This window comes from Vanessa cardui, chromosome 22, assembly GCF_905220365.1.
Source record: "Vanessa cardui chromosome 22, ilVanCard2.1, whole genome shotgun sequence".
NCBI classification, from domain to species: Eukaryota; Metazoa; Arthropoda; class Insecta; order Lepidoptera; family Nymphalidae; genus Vanessa; species Vanessa cardui.
Genome location: NC_061144.1, coordinates 1,383,120 through 1,403,534, shown reverse-complemented (window position 1 = coordinate 1,403,534; position 20,415 = coordinate 1,383,120).

The window sequence follows — 20,415 nt, the reverse complement described above, 5'->3', positions numbered from 1 at the left end:
ATATGTAATATATAAATCAAATTTGAACTTAATTACAATGAGTGATCGATTACATTTTGTGCACTTTTGTGCAAGTCTGTTCTGGTAAGTGCCATTCATGAATGAGATATTTTACCGCCGAGTAGCAGTATGTTAATATTGTGTTCCAGTTTGAAAGAGTGAGCCAGTGTAACTACAGGTACAGAGACACATCAAACAGGTAACATCTTAAATGCTAAGGTGTATTACTTAGACACTGGAGTCCGAACTTAAACAATCCGAACTCAATTTAACAAAAAATTGCTTTAAAACTAGTTTGATCTTGATATTATTGCAATATAGTTATACATTGTTTCGTTGTCATTATTAGTTAGTAAGTCAATAAAAAACAAAAGAAGATCACAAAACATTCGATTTTACACATTACTTTTTCTTGTTACATATTGTAAAAAAAAGGTTATATATATGTGGCACAATAATTTTAATTAAAGTTAAATTAATTTAGATGTATATATAATATAGATATTATTAAAATAAAAATCGTAGGCGCGAACATAAGGTTATCAAGCGTGGTGGCACAAAATATTAAATTGTTGACACACAAGTAATGACATATAACACACCACATATAACACACCAATGTGTATAAACAGTGGTGACTCACACTTACTACCAGTTGATTCATCCTCGGCCTACCTATTATGTATAAAAATGAACATAGTCACATGTTACTGTATTTGTAAATTATAAATCATTAATATTCAAATTATCAGCTTCCTCGTTTGACACCTATCCTATAAAAAAACAAGCTTCTTACATCCAAACTGTCACTAATCATGCAAAGATTATATCTAGTCCAACTCAAACTTCCTTTAATCAATTTAGAAGTATTACACTAACTTATTGATGATAAAATAAAACACTATTACCGACTCGGAAAAAGAAACCCCGACCTGAGAAAAACCGGCGAAAGAAAATCAGCGGGTCCATTGTTTTCAAATTAATTAAATATATATTGAATATAAATATAAATAGCCAGGCGATCTTTTATTGTCTGGTGTCATTATAAATCTATAAAACCTAAGACTTTAATATATTTTTAACCCATATCAATATAGAATGACTGATAAATAGCTCAGGTACCACTAAGCCCAGACAGCTAAAACCCGGCGAGCGTAATATGTAATAAAATTTCATACTATATTATCCGCTTATCCACACACTTTATCGCTGAGGTTTTATAAAACTTTTTTTAATATAATTTATCGAGTACTTTGTAAAAGTTTAATACTCTGTATAACGAAAAAGAAATAAAACCAGACAAAATAAGGTATTTAAAAAGAATTAAGTATAGATTTACAGTTTGTAAGTGGTACCACCACTGGTCATACATACTGTTACCATTCATCATGTAACTAATGCGTCATCGAACTAAGTTATTGGCTTGTCTGGAAGTACTATATATAATTATAAGTACATATATGTTGGGGGCTGGTATCAACTTGGATGGACTTGCGCCAAGTCCTACCACTACGTAGAATCATATAAAAAATAATTAAAATTAAAACAAACAGAGAAATACTATCTTCGCGTATTAATTCAAAGCTATTTCTGCAATAGCAGGCCTTCATTACAAACTTTTAATTAAAAAAAACACACTTCAAAGTACTTTTATTACATACTTTAACATTATTTATTAAGTGCGAATGTGTAACTACATTTTTAAATATTAATACTTAAATCGTACAAATTCACTCAATAATGAAATAACTCGGTTTTACGAAAAAAAAATAAGAAAAGGTTCGTCACCTTAAGATCTACTTTCGTGTGCTCAGTATGAACGATAATCTGCTTTACCGATCGAGAATATATGACACTGACAGACATTTTTTGACAATACAGTAGGAGATATTACATATAATTTAAATATGGAATGTCTAATTACACCATTTTTTATAGGTTAGCGGACGAGCATATGGGCCACCTGATGGTAAGTGGTCACCATCACCCATAGACAATGACGCTGTAAGAAATATTAACTATCCTTACATCGTCAACGTGTACCAACCTTGGGAACTAAGATGTTATGTCCCTAGTGCCTGTAGTTACACTGGCTCACTCACCCTTCCAACCGGAATACAACAATACTGAGTACTGTTATTTGGCGGTAGAATAACTGATGAGTGGGTGGTACCTACCCAGACGGGCTTGCACAAAGCCCTACCACCAAGTATCATTAAAAAGATTACATGTTGCTATAAAATTAGACGTAGTCCAAAGATGTTGCACTATTTTGAACCATGTTATCATACTATATAAGTTTAATTTTATATGCAGTTGTTAGTTTAGTGCTTTAGTTTCAAAGGGTACTAAGAGCATAAGACTTAATAAAGGAATGAATTAGAAAACTGACGAAGGTTTTCTTACTCTGACTGTACTAGTTATCCGATTTTTTTACAACCATTTCACATTAAAATCCAAGATAAGTGAAATTATGACAAGAATATTAGCCCTGTCTTCGTTGAATTGCAGTTATTTCCATTCTCTTGCGAGAAATGAAACTCCTGTCAGCAGTGGAGACAATAAGGATTTCAATCTTTTTTTACACCGTGGTCTAATTGTTTTCAAAGCGAACGCGGATATATTTTTAAATAAGGAACGAGCATTTCCTTCATTCTCACTTGAGTGTTTTTCCCCCTCCCCTCTTTATGTCGATGCCCCGACACGAGATGTGTCATGTGTCAACGCGTCCTACAAAAGATTAAATTCTGTTTCTTTAATAAATGTCATGATTTAACACGGTTCGTTTATTCTTAGATACTTGTGTATTGACATACGACGTTTTATTATCGAATCGATCGCTCCAGGAATATAAATTTATTCAATAAATAAAAATAATATTAATAACATTAAAGAGCAAGACGAATAAGTTCATTGATCTTCTTCTCGGTATCTTTATTCAGAACCGGTAGTTTAAAATTAAATCTTATAAAATGTTATTACAAGTATTCTAAATTCAAATCTACGACTGTACATTACATTACAGCTGTAGATTAAAATTTAAAGTTCATAATGTAGATTATATCAAGCACTGGCAATTCAATTAAACATTTATTTAAGTAGGTTATTTCAAGAAGGTTTGAATCGACATGTCCAATTAAATATAAAGCTAGTTCGCTATGGTGGTAGAGGTATATGCAGGCCCGTATACGTTAGATATCGAATTACCAAAGAGCAATACTCGTTTCGTGTGTCTGTTTGAAGGTTGAGAGCAAATCAAATCAAAATATACTTTATTCAAGTTGGCCTTTACAAGCACTTCTGAATCGTCATTTAACAACTATATTAAGAGAGGCTACCTCCGGTTTGGAAAGCACTTTCTACTGAGAAGAACCGAGAAGAAAGGCAGAAGTTACTCTCTTTCCATAGTGCTCCACTGCTACAGGCACCAGGAATATAACATATTCGTTTCCAAGAGAAATTTAAACCATTTTAGATCGCTAATGCTGATAGGGCATTTTCGATTTAAAAAATGGTTTAAATTTCTTACAGCACCACAGTCTATGGTTGGTGGTAACAATTCATTATCAGTTGGTATATTTGTATCTCTATGTAAATACAAATTTTAGTGATATATATTTACCAAATGATAGTCTATCTATAATGTATCGGTCATATTAAACTCCTGACGAGAAAACTTCGCCACATAGATATTAGCGCTTTAAGATATATGAACCATTTATTGTCAACGCGTCAATGATCCTGGAAAACGTTGTATGTAGCTTGACAACTAATATTATGTACCTGCATTTACAAATTAAAACATAATGACGCTTAGCATTGCTGTTTGGCGGTATGAATTAACTGATAATTGGATGATACCTACCTAGACGGTCTTCCACAAAGCTAAACCAAGCAAATCTATATTAATCATGATATAACACAATTTTAGTAGCAGTAGATGATTGTTCAACACACGCAGAGGTCATCTACTTACAGTGACGACTTATGCACATAATGAAAGCAGATAAAAGTAATGGTACCTACTTGATTTCGAAGCTGGACTATCTGACCTAACTAGGCTCCAGGTTCAGAGAGACCAGTTTCAAATTTGTTAACTTCAAGATAATTGCTTCAATAAAAATAGTTCAATAAATAAATATATATTGGACAACATCACATACATTACATTTATCCCAATTTAAATAGCTAAAGTAATTGTGTTTTGGACTATCAGAAGAAACGATGGTACCACCAACACTAGACCCAAGACAACATAGAAAACTAATTAATTTTGTCTACATCGAGTCGGCCGGATAAGAACCCAGGACCTCGGAGAGGCGTACCCATGAAAACCGGTGTACACGCTACTCGATCACGGAGGTCTTCAAAGCTCATGAAAGACACAACAGATAATTTTCAGGATTGCCATAAACTTGTTGAAAAGTTTAATTTGTATACAAACACTTTTGTATCTGACGCTTCCTGTTGCATAATTTAACCGAACACTTTAATGGTAATGTTTTTGCGAACCGTACTACGCTATTCAATCTGAATTTGTTGACTTAACATCTTTAAATATTTATAGATTTCGGTAAATGAACAAGCATTTATACAATATAAATATTTGTTTAATGAACTCGCAAGTTGTTGTATTAATTATAATTTTGTAAATATTTTAATTATTATTAATAAGATATTGTTATCTAATTGGAATATTAAATCAAACCCTATCAGTGATGTCGAGAGATATATATAAAAAAAGAGTAATTATATTGTTCATGTATTATATACTAAAACCTTTATACCACGCTATCTACTATAAAACCGCTGCATAATTCTAAAGATCTAAGCATACATAGCGACAGACATGACAGACAGACTATGTAAAGAAGATGAGTATAGATAATCATAAAATACTTTTTATTCAAGCCAAATATTTCAAACCAATGAATGTTATAAGCGAATTGCTTTTTAATACAAATTCAAATGATTAAAACGTCGATGTTATATTTTCCGCCAAATCGAAAAAGCGATTGGTAATTTTAAAATAAATTGAATTGGAGCGATTGTTTCATGCGTTTGATAACTAAAATCAATTGAGATGCGACTGTATTGAATGCTTGTATAAATCAAACCGGTTCGAACCGGTGAAATCTGGTTAATGGTCTATCCTATCAGTATCTATAGCCTATTCCAATTGCAGAAGGAATGAAGATAAACATACCTTTGATTTACATATTGCATGTGATTTGCTAAAAGCTCTACTATACTGTGCACTACATCCAGTTCTTAATTAATATAGTTCCTCATCTAAAATACAGGCAGTTGGTCACCACGGCCCTTATATCAGTACAGTAAGAAATGTTTAGCCATACCGATATGCCCACGACCTAAGAAGCTAAAATGTAATACCCCTTGTACACTTGCTCGCTGTCCTGTCAAACCGGAACACAACAATATTAAGTGTTGTTGTTTGGTGTTGGACAACATGATGAGTGTGAAATTAACATTATGTTGTGTATTTTTTAGTCTGTTGCTCTTTGTCAACTAAACCACTGAACCGTGTTGATAAAATTTGGTTGCAAGTTTTAACTCCAAGGAGGGATATAGGATGTTACAATTCTTTTTTTCGAAAATCTATGATAATACTTTCCACTAGTGTTTTGATAAAAACTGAGATTTCAGACTATAATCTATATCTGAGCCAAACTTCATTTAGATCAGTTCAGCCATTTAAAACATCCATCCACCCAAACATTCGAATTTTTAATAAAATTTTATAATATAATGTACGAGTATGTTTGAGAAATAATAAATGATTCAAAAGTAATTATGGTGTATTCATACATATGATATTTGAATCAGTTTAATATATATATTTAAGTTTCGAATCAGTTAAATTTGATACTGCTATTACTCGATAAAAAAAGCTAAATGTATTTTCCGATATAACGTTCATAGAAAGATTAATCCCTTGTTATTGGTATGGATGCAATTTCACCTGCGTGGACTGAATCAGTTGTTCGTCCTACATTAACGCGTCGGATTTATTTTAGACTCAATATCATCACGTGTACCATTTTAGGTAGGTGGACTGGCAAATGGACGACCTGATATTAAGTGATGACCATTGTGATCACTCAATATGGTTGTTTGGAATATTGACCATTCCAGATATAGCCAATGCGCCACCGAGCTTGTGATAAAATCACAAGGTCGGTGGCTCATTGGCTGGTAACTTAGTGCATTGGTGACTTTCGCACATGGAGTTACTCATACTGTGAGTATTTATTGATAATCAAGCAGGATATTTAATTTACTAACACTTCATCGATGTAATTGATTAAATATAAATTGATAAAATTGTGTACAAACAAACTAATATAAAATCTAAATATACTTTATATAATCTCTTTTGAATACTTATTTAAGAATGATATTTAAAGTGAAGCTACCACCGGGTTGGAAAACAGATACCACGAAAAACCGGCAAGCAAATCGGTAGTTAAACTTTTTCAACGTTTAAAAACACAGTAATATTAATTAAATACAATTATATATGTATATAAAAAACCTAGAAGTCAACAAGTATTAATTCCATGCTTTTTTATCGTATATATAATCTTGTACTCAATAATATGCCTACTTTACCAACGTATACAACTTTACCTAACGGAAAAAACGGTGTCATCACAAAACTATAAGTAACCAAATCAACCAGTCATAATACATTGATGTAAGAAATCTTCTACACAGGAATATCTAGAAGTTAATTTACTTAAGAACGAAGATCAAGCCTGACGCTAAAGCCCACAATTGGTTAAGATTTGAGTGTCTCACTGCCCAGTCATCTCGGCTCTCAAAGCCCATTGTAAGATGCATTAATCATTCCTTCTATAGGCGATACGTCTTTATCCAAAGGACTAAATCGATACAACCCTTTGTAACACTGGCATTATTAGCACTACAATACTTGATGCTTCCCTTTCAATACCTCACTGGATAATACAGAGATCACAATAAAATTAATATTAAAAGGATGAAAATGAGCTGGCTACTAAAGATTTACTTGGTTTATTTTTGAAGTTATACTTCCTTAGGCGCTTTGAGAGTTAATTTTTATGATGGCCGTTCCACTTTAATAACGCCAAAAATGACAAAAAAGTTTTTCAAAAGAAGTTATGTTCATTTTTAAGGGATTACTAATATTCTTATTTATCCCTCCATTAAAAACTTTCTGGCAGTAGGGACGACAATAGCGTAAGTATGGGATCGATCTTGTGACTTTTCACATAGCTAGGTGGATCCGTAATATTGGATTATTGGCATATATTATTGTAAATGGCTAAAATTAAATTACTTTATAGTAAACTATCCAAAATAAGTAGGTGCCTAAAACGTTTTTTTTATATTCCTTTATTTAATGTCCAGCTAAGTTGACTTTGTAGAGCTGAGGTATTGAATCAATAAAATATTTGTTTTTGCGTTTTTCAGTCGGGGAATCTCGAAAACAGCTCAGAGTTTGAAGTTGGTAGTGTTTAAGCCAATAAAGCTGGTTGTTGGTTATTTTAAAGATGTTGGTTCTGCGTTTGAACGCTTTTCAGTTGCGTTGGATGAATTTCAAACAACTGTATGAGTGACAGAATAGAAAGTGCACTTGTGTCTTTAAACACATATATATTCAATGCATTGTATTAATTATATTTAAATATAATTAAACACAATTGAAGAATAAGAAGAATCAAAGGTCAAGTGATTTTACACTAGATGACATTACATTACATTTTCATTTGCATTAACGAGCTGAGATGGCACATTGGTTAGACCGCGTACATCTTACTCGAAGATTGGGGGTTCAAACCCAGGGCAAACACCACAGAATTTTCAATTTCTTTAATTGTGTATTTCACTAACCCGAATTGGAACAACGTTGTGGAATATGTCCCAATTTTCTCCTTAAAGGGAGGTCTTAGCCCAGCTGTGGGAAATTTACAGGCTGTTGTTGTTGCATTAACATGTTTTAAAAACATTAAATTACGTTATTGTAATATTTTTGTATACTTGGTTTTAGAGTACATACATATATTATTATTTATTTACATATGTCCCTTGCGTCTACTTCTCTGACTCACTCACTCTTTACACTTGAACCCAACAATATCAAGTATTGCTGTTTGATGCTTAAATTCATGTTGAGTGGGCAACTTCTACCTCGGTGGGTTTGAGCACAAACCCTACCATCAAGTTTCTGTAACAAAGTTCAACCGGAAAATAATTCTAAATTATGTTGATTAATTTTATATAACACTAGTTCTTAGTAGCGACTTCGTGAACGTTTGATATAGCCTAAGTTACTTCTTATTACATCTGCCAGTGAAAGTCCAAATCGGTTCAGCCATTCCAGAGACGTCCATACAAAAAAAGGTTATTTTTGTACGGTGGTTATGTTGTATCTTAACATTACAAGTAGATACTCCAATTTTGTTATACATATATATAATATGTTCGATAAAGATATACATATAACGAAATACTATTTTACGTTTTAGTGAGTTTTATTTTAGTGTGACCTTAGTTCTCATGGTTGGCATCCGATTGGTGCTTCGTGTAATGATTTTTATTTCGAGCACTTAAAGCGACCTACTTACTCGTCAGCTTTCGAACATTAAATAAAAAAAAAAACGAGTATATTTTCACGTCTAGACTTGGATTCGCTAATTTTATACGACACAGATACTAAATATAGGCTGTTGATATTTCAATACACGAACTAGTCACAATACTATGAATTTTTAACATACTGTATATAATGATATGTACACCTTCTCTCAGTATATAAATACTACAGCCATGCAATCAGACATCGGAATATAATTAAACTCAACCATTCTTAATTTAACAGATTTCAATGAAATTTGATGTGGAGATAGTTTTAGTTCCGAGAAAAGACAAATTTCGCTCCAAAAAAAAATGTTTTATGAAACGAAACCTAGGACAGGTTTTAGTTTTGATTTCATTTAATTGTAACCTACATGCCTTTTTTTCGCCAAAAATTATCAAACCTTATTCAATTGACTTTTTTTCTTATACAGACATAGCACCGCTCTCTAACCAACCAATAGCTTTCGTTCTATATTTAAATTGATTATTATTTGTTCAATTGTAACAATTCTGAAAATAACAATTTAGAATCGTCTTTAATTTTTGCACAACTGTGGCTGGAACTCAGCAAAATGATACCGTAAGCGATTTTTTTATTTGCAGCTATCGTCTCATAATCACTGGAACGAAAATTGACATTTTATAGTCAATTTTGTACAGCAAATTTTGACAAACTATTCTCAAATCAAATCAAATCAAATCAAAACAAAATAAACTTTATTCAAGCACTTTTGAATCCTCATTTCACAATTAAGTGAAGCTACCACCGGTTCAGAAAGTATATTCTACCGAGAAGAACCGGCAAGAAACTCAGTAGTTACTCTTTTTTAAATTTAAAAAATACAAAGTTATGTTAGTTAAATACAATTATTTAAATTAATATATCCTGCTTGGAAGTCAAGAGGTATTAACTCCACGCTTTTTTATCATATATAAAATCTTGTATCGAATAATATGCTTTTTCTTCTAATGTAAGTTTCGAAATTCAAAATTACCGTTTTTTGAAACATTGTGAGTAGTTTTTTTTTTATTAAAATATATTATTGGCACACCCGAGTAGATTTGGTCCTGTCTCGTAGAGACATATATACCAAGGACTCATTCCGAGTCAATGAATATGTCGTTTGGAATCTTCGACTTCTAATGCTTGCATGATGGTTACATGATGCTGATGTGATACTATAAAAGTAAAAGTAACAGCTTGTACATATCCCACAGCTGAGATAAGGATAACCCTCTTCCATTAAGGAGAGGGTTTGGAACATATTCCACAACGCTGTTCCAATGCGGGTTGGTGGAATGTACATGTGGCAGAATTTCGATGAAATTAGACACATGCAGGTTTCCTCATGATATTTTCCTTCACCGCCACGAGATGAATTATAAACTCAAATTAAGATATATATAGAGACAGATATATAGAGACAGAGACAAAAACCAGAGACAAAAAGTCTGTAGAGTTGACAAGTTGATGTGCTGCAACACATTTATTTTTTATTACGAATATTCCAATTACAACTAGTCCAAAGGACGAGAAAGAACATGCTGATTTTTACATCTCTAGGCCATAAACATAATAGTTTTTTTTTTTGTATGACATAATTGGCAAACGAGCAGGAGGCTCACCTGATGTAAAGTGACTACCACCGCCCGTGGGCATCTACAATACTAGGGGGCTAGCAGGTGCGTTGCCGACCATTAAGAAAGGAGTACGCTCTTTTCTTGAAGGGGTTGTGCGAGGTAGAAAATGTCTAAGAAATCCCGCTGTTGTGGATTTTCGGACATCAAGATGCGGGTAAAACTTCGAATTTTGACGAGATGTCCGAAGGTGAAATTCAGCAGCCGGGATTAATCCGAATAATTTCTCGGAACATTCCCCGTGAAAAATTCGGTAGAAGGTGCAGAGTGATCCAACATCTCTATGTGCGCTATATATATACGCTCTACTATTGTATAGGTACTCAAAAGATTTTTGTATCAATTTCAAAGACATATTACTTTAATTTATACATACAAGACTAGTTACAGTCCGCGGATCCGCTCGCGTTTTAGGAGTTAGTTGATCTCCTTGGATTTCAAGCTTGTTCCATATGAAATTTCAACAAATACAGTTCACTGGTTTGGCTTTGAAAGAACAACAGTCAAATATGTATAGTTTCTTTATTTATAATAATAGTGTAGATTTATAATTGAAACGTATACTAGAATTTCCAGCATCAGCTTCATGATCAAGTGATACCTGTTATCTTTAAAGCAGACCTCTTTTTGATAAGCCTTAATTCCTAGAATTTATCACAGGCTGTCGGGTGCAAATATTTCTTCTTAAATGCTTTCATCCTAACATATACTCTCGCCTGATGTTCTTGATGTTTTGCATAAGTTACATATTTCATTAGTTCACACAGTTTTATAATAGATGGCGTTAGTAGTATATTACATCGCACTATCGTATGGATGTTTTTCAAATTATAAGTATTTTCTATATTGTAAATTTTCAACTGTCTATTGGGGGCATAACAAAAGCTATTCGAGTAAAGATAATGAGTTTTTATGGAGTAGAGGTATACGAGCAGGTGGCCCATATGATGGTAAGCAACGTTCACCACCCATGGACAACAGCGCCATTGGGGCCCTGCAAGTGCGTTGTCAGCCTTTGAAAAATATGTGTCTTGAGCTTTCAAGAAAAACGCCTTATTATTTTCCATTTCCGTTTGTTTGCAAAGTTAATATAAAATATTTTTAAACCTTTACGGATGAGATGCGGCGTTTTTCTTCAAAGAAAATAAACCTGATAATATTACTTGAAAACCTATTGTCAATATTTAAACTTATTTAAGCGATCGGTTTGAGGAAGAGAGAACTTAAAAGTGTACGGTTAACTTCTTCAGTAATTAATAGTTTCGTAATAGTTACACAGCGATCTCTCATTCTTCCATCAATTATTTTATATTTGAAAAAAGAAGACAACCTATTTTCTAAATGTTCAACTGCTATTCAATATAAAGTTCAAATTCTGGAATTTGAACCTGTAGGACTCTCTATATTCTCTATATACTCATGTTATATAAATTCATTATGATTTCCAGAAATCATAATGAATTTATATAACATGAGTCGGGAAATACATAGGACCAATGAGACTATCACGATTGTATCAGAAGCCTTGGAAGAATTTATTCCATTTCGAATATATAACCATAACAAGGAATTACATCACATTTTTAATTAATAAAATATTTTTAGATAAGACACTTCGTTATAATAACTATATTTATGTATATAGTAAAAAACTATCATCATGAATACCACAGTGGCTAATAAACTAAAAAACCACGACAGCGTGAAATGGTTTCAAACTAAGTTTTAGATTAATCTATCGCTAAAGAACCTCCGAAATTTTACATGCTCAACTTCACACAAATGTTTCATCTGACCAGTCATCAGAGTGGCCAATAAAAATGGAACTATGGCATTCTAAATTTTAAAGCTACAATAAAAGGCGAATAACCTTATATATGTCACCGTAAGATTACAAAATTCGTTAGATTACAACCTATCTTGTCAGTTTGTAATCTAACACTAGTTTTTTAGGAACGGGAACTGGGGACTCCATTTTGAGATACTACTCGAGTTGACACGCTGACCCCGTCTCATATCAGGACCATAGCTTTAAAGGTTCAAGTAACAACGGAAAATGCTGAAGCGACCAAGCGGTACATATTCATGTATCTATTGCCAACTTTTATATTTGAAGTTTGCAGTTTTAAGCCTTTAGCATTTGGGTAATATTATAAAATCATTAAAAAATATTTGAAACCAGTTATTGCAAAGTCAAGAACTGAAATGGCCCAGTGGTTAGAACTCGTGCATCTTAACCGATGATTGCGGATTCAAACCCAGGCAAGCACCACTATATATATGTGCTTAATTAGTGTTTATAATTCGTCTCGTGCTCGGCGGTGAAGGAAAACATCGTGAGGAATCCTGCATGTGTCTAATTTCATCGAAGTTCTGTCACATGTGCATTCCACCAACCCCCATTGGAACAGCGTGGTGGAATATATCCCAAACCCTCTCCTTAATGGAAGAGGAGGTCTTATCTTAGCAGTGGGAAATGTACCTGCTGTTACTTTACTTTACTTACTTTACTATTGCAAAGTCGTGTTACAATCTGCCTGGAAAAAACCTTGGTTGACTTAATTCATTACATAGTATAAAACAAAGTTTCTTAACGCTGCCGTCTCTATATATGCTTAGATCTTTAAAATTACACAAATTGATGCGGTTTTTTTTTTCAATCAACCCATTGATTCAAGAGGTTTATATGCGTAATATAGGCATAATATAGTAGACACTTGTTATTTTACAGGTTGTATTTTTAGTGTCGTAAATAAGCACATTTTGTTTTTTTTTTTCACTTACGTTGAAAATGCTGGCTGAGCCCTATGAGATATATTAAAATGGAAGAAGATCAGCATTGCACCCGGGCAAAGCCGGTGATCCTAACAAGACATAAAGGCGTAACAGCAAACAAATGAACAGACTAACTTGTCTTTTTGGAACTGTTTAAACAAATCTATACATATAATAAAATTGGAGTTTATCTTTGTAATATTAAAATAGCCCTATTATAATCTATGCAAATGTATGAATACACAGTATATATACCGGAATAAGATATATTACATTTTTTTGTTTCTTAGTCTGTCTGTCTGTTTGTCCGGCTAATCTCTGAAAGGGCTGATGACGATGACCGATTTTGACAAGACTTTCACGGGTAGATAACTGATATCATAAGGAGGAACTTAGGCTACAACAATATTTGTTTTGTTAAATTCAAAAGAGTACAAGGTCACCGACATAGCTAGACATAGTTACTAAATATAATTAATGCGAAATAAATCAAACTTACTTCGTATATTTCTGTATGTCTTCGTATGTCACAAGTGGACGCGATAACACGTAGTGATATATTACTTACAAGGAAAACCGTCGACAGATGTCTGACATATATTATACACATATAAGCTTCTCCAAAACGCGCTGTGTTAACTGTTATAATTTTTAAAACAATGTTGAAAAAGAGTATCTACTGAGATACTGGTCAGTTCTAGGTAGAAAATTCTGAACCGATGATAACTGGTAGCTTAATATAATCTGTCAAATAAAGATTCAAAAGTGCTTCTAAAAATCTATTTGAATAAAGTATATCTTGATATTTATTATGTACTTATTTTATGTATGTTACATTTTAATTTTTCAAATATGGAACTTAAAATGCCTTCTCGTTGATTGATATATGTTATATACTAAGCCCTTTGATGATTTATATATCTACCTGAGAACGCATTGAAAAATTGTGACCAACACTCGAGTAATGACACTCACACTAGCAAAGCAGAAAGATGATTGGCGTTTGTCTCAAAATGTCATGCACACACAGACAATAAAATTCTCTTTGTAGTGCAGCACTCTATTTATACTCTATTCCGATTATAACAGGAAAAAAGCCAAATAAACAATATTTGAGAGCAAATTGACGCAATATCATTGGTCGAGTGCCTGATTAATCTATGATTTTCACTATGGATTTGCGAAAAAGGCGTTATGAACGTCGACGGATCTGTTATTGGAATTGTGGTAAAATTAACGTAGAAATAAGTGGGCAATGCAATAGCCTGTTATAAATAAAGATATATTAATCAATAACTGTAAGTACTGCAAAATATAGCTGAGTTATTACCAAATCGTATGAAATACGTACCCACTATCGTTCGAATAGGTTCGTTTACCGAAACGTGCTGTATCTTCTTGTTGAATTTTTATATAATATCATTTTCCATAATAATTAAGAAAGAGTTAGCATAACTACAGACACAAGGATATAAAAACTCATTTCCCAAGGTGGGTAACGCATGGATGTTTTAATGGTTAATATTTTTACGGCGGTAATGTCTATAGGCATTGTTGACCACTTATCATCAGGTGTGCCATTTTACCGTCTACCTATTTCACATAAACCTCACTTACCACTTAGTATATATTTATAACAGTACTATATATTCTTTATAGAGAGATTAATTTAATTATTTCTAATACCGGATCAATGTATACCGTTCGAGTCTTACATACTATTTCACGCTGTCTGTGCCGACGTCTTCGTGCGCGTTTGAATTTAACAAAAAAACATATTATTTTAGTCTAAGTTACTCCTTATTACATCAGCTATCTCCCAGTAAAGTCACATCAAAATCGGTCCAGCTGTCCTAGAGATTAGCCGAAACAAAGAGATGGACAAAATTTGTAAAAACAATTGTTTTGGTATATGCACCGTTTACATATATGTATATATGCATTAAGTAAAAAGCGGCTATTTTATTAAATAGATACTTCAATTTTATTGTATTGTAATATAAAGCGCAGCTTAAGAATTATTATTATATAACTGCCTTCTTCTTCTAACTGCCTTCAGATTCATCCGCCTCAAATTTAGACGATTGATAGTATTGTAAAGTCGGGGTAAAAAAAGGTTCGTCACCTTAAGATCTATATTCGTGTGCTCAGTATGAGCGATAGTCTGTTTTACCGATCGAGAATGACATATTGCGTCGCAATGATTTGATGTTTAGATTCAAAAGGTACTAAGAGTTTAAAACTGGATAAAGGAATGAATTTGAAAACTGACCAAGGTTTTTTTACTCTGCCTATTTTTTAATTTTATGGAATAGGTTGGCGGGTCACCGGAAGGTATGTGGTCACAATCACCCAATAACGCTGTAAGAAATATTAACTGTTCCTTACACCGTCAAAGCGCCGCCAACCTTGGGAACTAAGCTATGTCCCTTGTGCCTGTAGTTACACTAGCTCACACACCCTTCAAACCGAAACACAACAATGCTACGTACTATTGTTTAGCAGTAGAATATCTGATGAGTGGTTGGTACCTACCCAGGCGGGCTTGCACAACGCCCTACCACCAAGTCAACTGTACGTTTAATTTACCTTTTATTCAAATGGGGGTAAGTTAGTTACAGCTTATTATGTAAACTGTGTGACTGACTTTGCGGTCGTTGAAACTCGACTCTCGATAAGTAGATTGTGTGCCTCCCATACAGGTTAAGCGGGTATCGTGACATCACAGTATTATGCATTTATAATGCAATTCTCTGTTGCGATTTACTTGGTGGTAAGTCTTTGTGCTAGTTATAGGTACCAACCACTCATTAGATATATACCACCTCAACCTAATATAGTTGTGTTTCGTTTGAAGCGTGATCAAGGCAGTATAACAAGCACAAGGAACATAAGGTCTTAGTTCCAAAGTTTGGTTGCACATAAGCGATGTAAGGAATGGTTAATAATGCTGGTCTGTCAACGAATTAAATAAAATAGGGAAAAATCTTACGTATCGATTCGTTGATCGTACGAAGATCAACGAATATTATCTCACTTTTATCGTCATATTGTACGGAATAATATGCCTTATTTATTAATACGTAATATATACTTTTAAATGTATTTATAAGGTAATAAATAAATGTATCACTATTTTTAACATTCTGTTGATTCTTGATCGATCGAATAACTTATAAGGCTGATAATCTTTCTCAAATCAATTTTTAAAGTTGTCTATTTTACGAGATCCAAGACCATATGGGTAGGCACTGCCCTCTCATCAGATTTCCCACCGTCAAACAGCAATATTGAATATGTAGTGTTCCAGTTTTAAATATGAGTGAGCCAGTGCTACCACTGTCAAATGGTCCATCATGTAACCCATTTCCCAGTCCTTAGAAAATATTAACTCTTACATAATTTTTGACGGCAAATTTCTACTTATGTGTTATTGACTTTGTACAAAGATGCGTTCCTGTCATGTATAATTTATAACTGTACAAAATATTTACTGTAATAACATATTTTGTTTTTATCATTAATAGAGATCAATGAAAAGAAAAATTGAAAACATTCAATTTACGCATATAATCTGTTTTTGAAAAATATTTTTTGATATATCTTATTTTGGATAGAATTTAAATTTCGAAACAATAACGAATTTTAAATTTAAAGTTTATTTTAAAAGTACATTTTTCTTTACATTTTTAATTTTAATAAAATTTTTATAAATAAAAAAAAACCGCCTTCAAAAATGAACTAAAAAGAAAAAAATAATCAGTTACATCCATATCCAATTAACGATTTTTTAATCACCTCTCAAAGTCAGTGCCAACATTGCTAATATAGGTACATAATACATAATACATACATACAAAAACTAAATCTATTTATTGGCACCGACTTCAAAAGGTGATTAAAAAATCGTTAATTGGATATGGATGTAACTGATTATTTTTTTCTTTTTAGTTCATTTTTGAAGGCGGTTTTTTTTTATTTATAAAAATTTTATTTAATGCTTTTCAGTGTTGTTTTGTTATTTATAATTACAATTGGTAGTGTTTGTCATTCACTTTATTATACTCAGTACATTTCGGCTTTCGACTCTAAACATAACTCAACGCCGTTTCAATACGACGTGGACTCCAACTCAAATTAAGCGTTACCTAAGTTACAATAGCCTAATGTTAACTGCTCATCGCCAATTAGACAATACCATTTTTCCCGATGCAATGCCGTTAAACATTGAGGAATTCTCCTGGTAGTCCACCATCAGCTAGACTTCATCATAGGCATGTTTACTAACATCAATTGCTTGGCGACTATCTTAAAGAAATAGAACTAAACCCGTAAAATAGTTACTTAGGTACTAATAGGTTCTAATTACCAGTTGTGGTCTTCATCATCAGTTCCACTTCATCAAATGTCACTTTTCATGAGCATATGACCAAGGCACTTTGAAAAAAACCAAAATCACTATAGGTGTGCCTATAAATTTTGAGGAGTTCCCTCGATTTCTTCAGGATCCCATCATCAGATCCTGATCTCCTGACAATGGGACCACCTGTAAAACATGCCCTTTCAAACAAAAAAAGAATTGTCAAAATCGGCCCAGCCATCTTCGAGTAATTCGGTAACATACATAAAAAATAAAAAAAAAAAAAAAAAAAAAAGGCCCCGACGAATTGAGAACCTCCTCCTTTTTTTGAAGTCGGTTAAAAATGGAACTTAAAATTATTATAGAATAATTTAGGTTTGATATGATTTTATTATATATGAAATGAAACTGAATAAAAATATACACACTCTTAGTAATAAACTCTTTCGAACGCTTCTGAGTCGTCGTTACACAAGAGAGTATTAAATGTAAAGTAACGACGGAAGAACGGGAGGAAAATTAGTGTTACACGTTTCCGATATTTAAATTAAGTAAATAATTAAATATAAATTAATTATTATTTATCCAGCTTATTAAACAAATGTTAAAACCACAGTTTTTAATCGTTTAAATAATATGAAACAATACGCTAGTTATGAAATATATTTTAACGTAGGATTTATTTTATTCATTAGTTTAGTTGTGTTAATGATATATGAAAAACTACATATATTATGTATAAAATATAAATACTCTTAAAACATTGAAATCGTCAATTAACAAACTATATTATGTGGAGCTATCACCATTGGGAATGCAGGTTCTATCGAGAAACACCAGCGATAATCTCAATAGATACTTTTTTTTTCAACATTTAAAGTCATGTTAGTTAAACACAATTACATATGTATATAATTCTGAAAGGACTGAAATTTGTTACGAAGCAAGCTTGAACCTCGTAATAGTAATGAGGTCGAAGTTAGTCTAGTCTTCACGTATTTAATTTATCCCGCGTGATAATCAACGAATAATATATAGAAACCATTAATTTATAAATAATAAGTAATGAAACAGACTTTGATATATCACACTAAAACTCTAATTGATCATAAAGTATTGTTACTTAGTATTATTCGGGTTGAATTGAGTGAGCCGGTGTAACATATAACTTCTAGATCCCATAGTCGGTGTCGCATTGGTGATGTAAGGAATGATTAATATTTACAGAGATGTATAAGGCCAGTGGTGACTAATTAATCAAAAAATGTCCCTTTTGATGGTTTGCCTACCAATGTTATGAAATCATATTAATAAAAATTATATGACTAATTTATAGGATGAAAAAAATACTGTACAATATTTATAGGATGCATTTAATCTCGGAATATGAGGTATGTGTGACATAATCAAAATATTAGGCAACATAAATCAGAGCTCCGATCCCGTTTCAAATCTCAACCTTTTTATATATTTTTACTTTTTATATAATATATAGTTTAGTTTTTTCTAGTGATTTATTTATGACAATGATAATGAAAAATTTGTATTTATTATAATTTTATAATATAATTCATGACGTATGTTAGTTTAGTAGAATTATTTGTGAATTTATTATATAATATTTTAATTTGTCATTAATAATTAATTTCGAAACGTTATTTAATAAATTCCGTTACAGTAGTGTAGAGAAGTTTGCGTAATATTTCTGAACTTACAGTTTATCAACTTATACGATATCTAAACTTTTCCGTCAAACTATACAAAAGTAATTCCAAATTTAAAAAATCTGTTCCACTCACCAAAGTTACTTCCAATTATAAAACATTACAGCTCTCAAATAAAACAGTTTCACTTCACGCTTAGAAAAAAATCACTTCATAATATTTCACATCACTGTATTTTCACACACGCGATTGTCCGTAGCACTTCGTAGCACCGTCCAGCCGCGAACGCTGCGTATACAACTGTAGCCCCACCAAGTTAGGAGTCTCTTCCGCGCATGCGTAGTAAACGTACGTAAATTCAGAATTTGTGGGAATCCGATTCCGTGTCAATGTTCCGATCTTTGGTTTATCAGACTAACTTTTTTTTTTTAAATCCCAATGTCTTAATTTATTGTTTTGCCTTTTGGACTTCGGCTCCAGTTTTTAGTATAGTTATTTGAAATTTGTCAAAATAGTAAGTAAAAGTAAACTAAAGTAACATCCTGTAAATTTCTCACTGCTGGGATAAGGCCTCCTCTACCATTAAGGAGGGGTTGGAGGGTGGAATGCACATGTGGTAGAATTTCGATGAAATTAGACACATGCAGGTTTCCTCGCGATGTTTTCCTTCACCGTCGAGTACGAGATGAATTATATACACAAATTAAGCACATATATATAGTGGTGCTTGCCTGGTATTCAACTCGCAATCATCGGTTAAGATGCACGCGTTCTAACCACTGGGCCATCTCAGCTCCTTGTAAGTAAAGTTCTTTCGTAATTGTGCAGCAGGAAATCATTCCATAATGATTAATTTAATGTAACAGACATTACTAAGCGTCAGGTATTAAATATAAATAAACGTACGGTCTTTCTTGCAGTTCAAGCTTCATAACAAATTCATTAATATAGATTCAATGGTTCGACTGTGAAAAAGCAATAGATATACAAACATATAGAGCTACTTTCGCATTTATAATATTAGTTTACATTATTATAAATATATAGATTCAATGTTGTACCTTCTTATATGTTGTAAACTTCAAAACAGTTGCATAATTCATTACCATTCGTTTGTTCATAATATATTTATATAAGGTCAAATACGTATTTAAACTGTATAAAAAAATATTTGGTAAACTCTACGTAGTGCTGGCTGATGCCAAGATTCTTTGGAAATGGTATTGCTGGCTTGTTCCCCTTTACGCTGAGACGCTTACAAGCTCGATTGATGGATAAGCTTAACATAATTCTCTTAGTAGGCTCTTAGGAAATTCACGGCATAAAATAGGAACT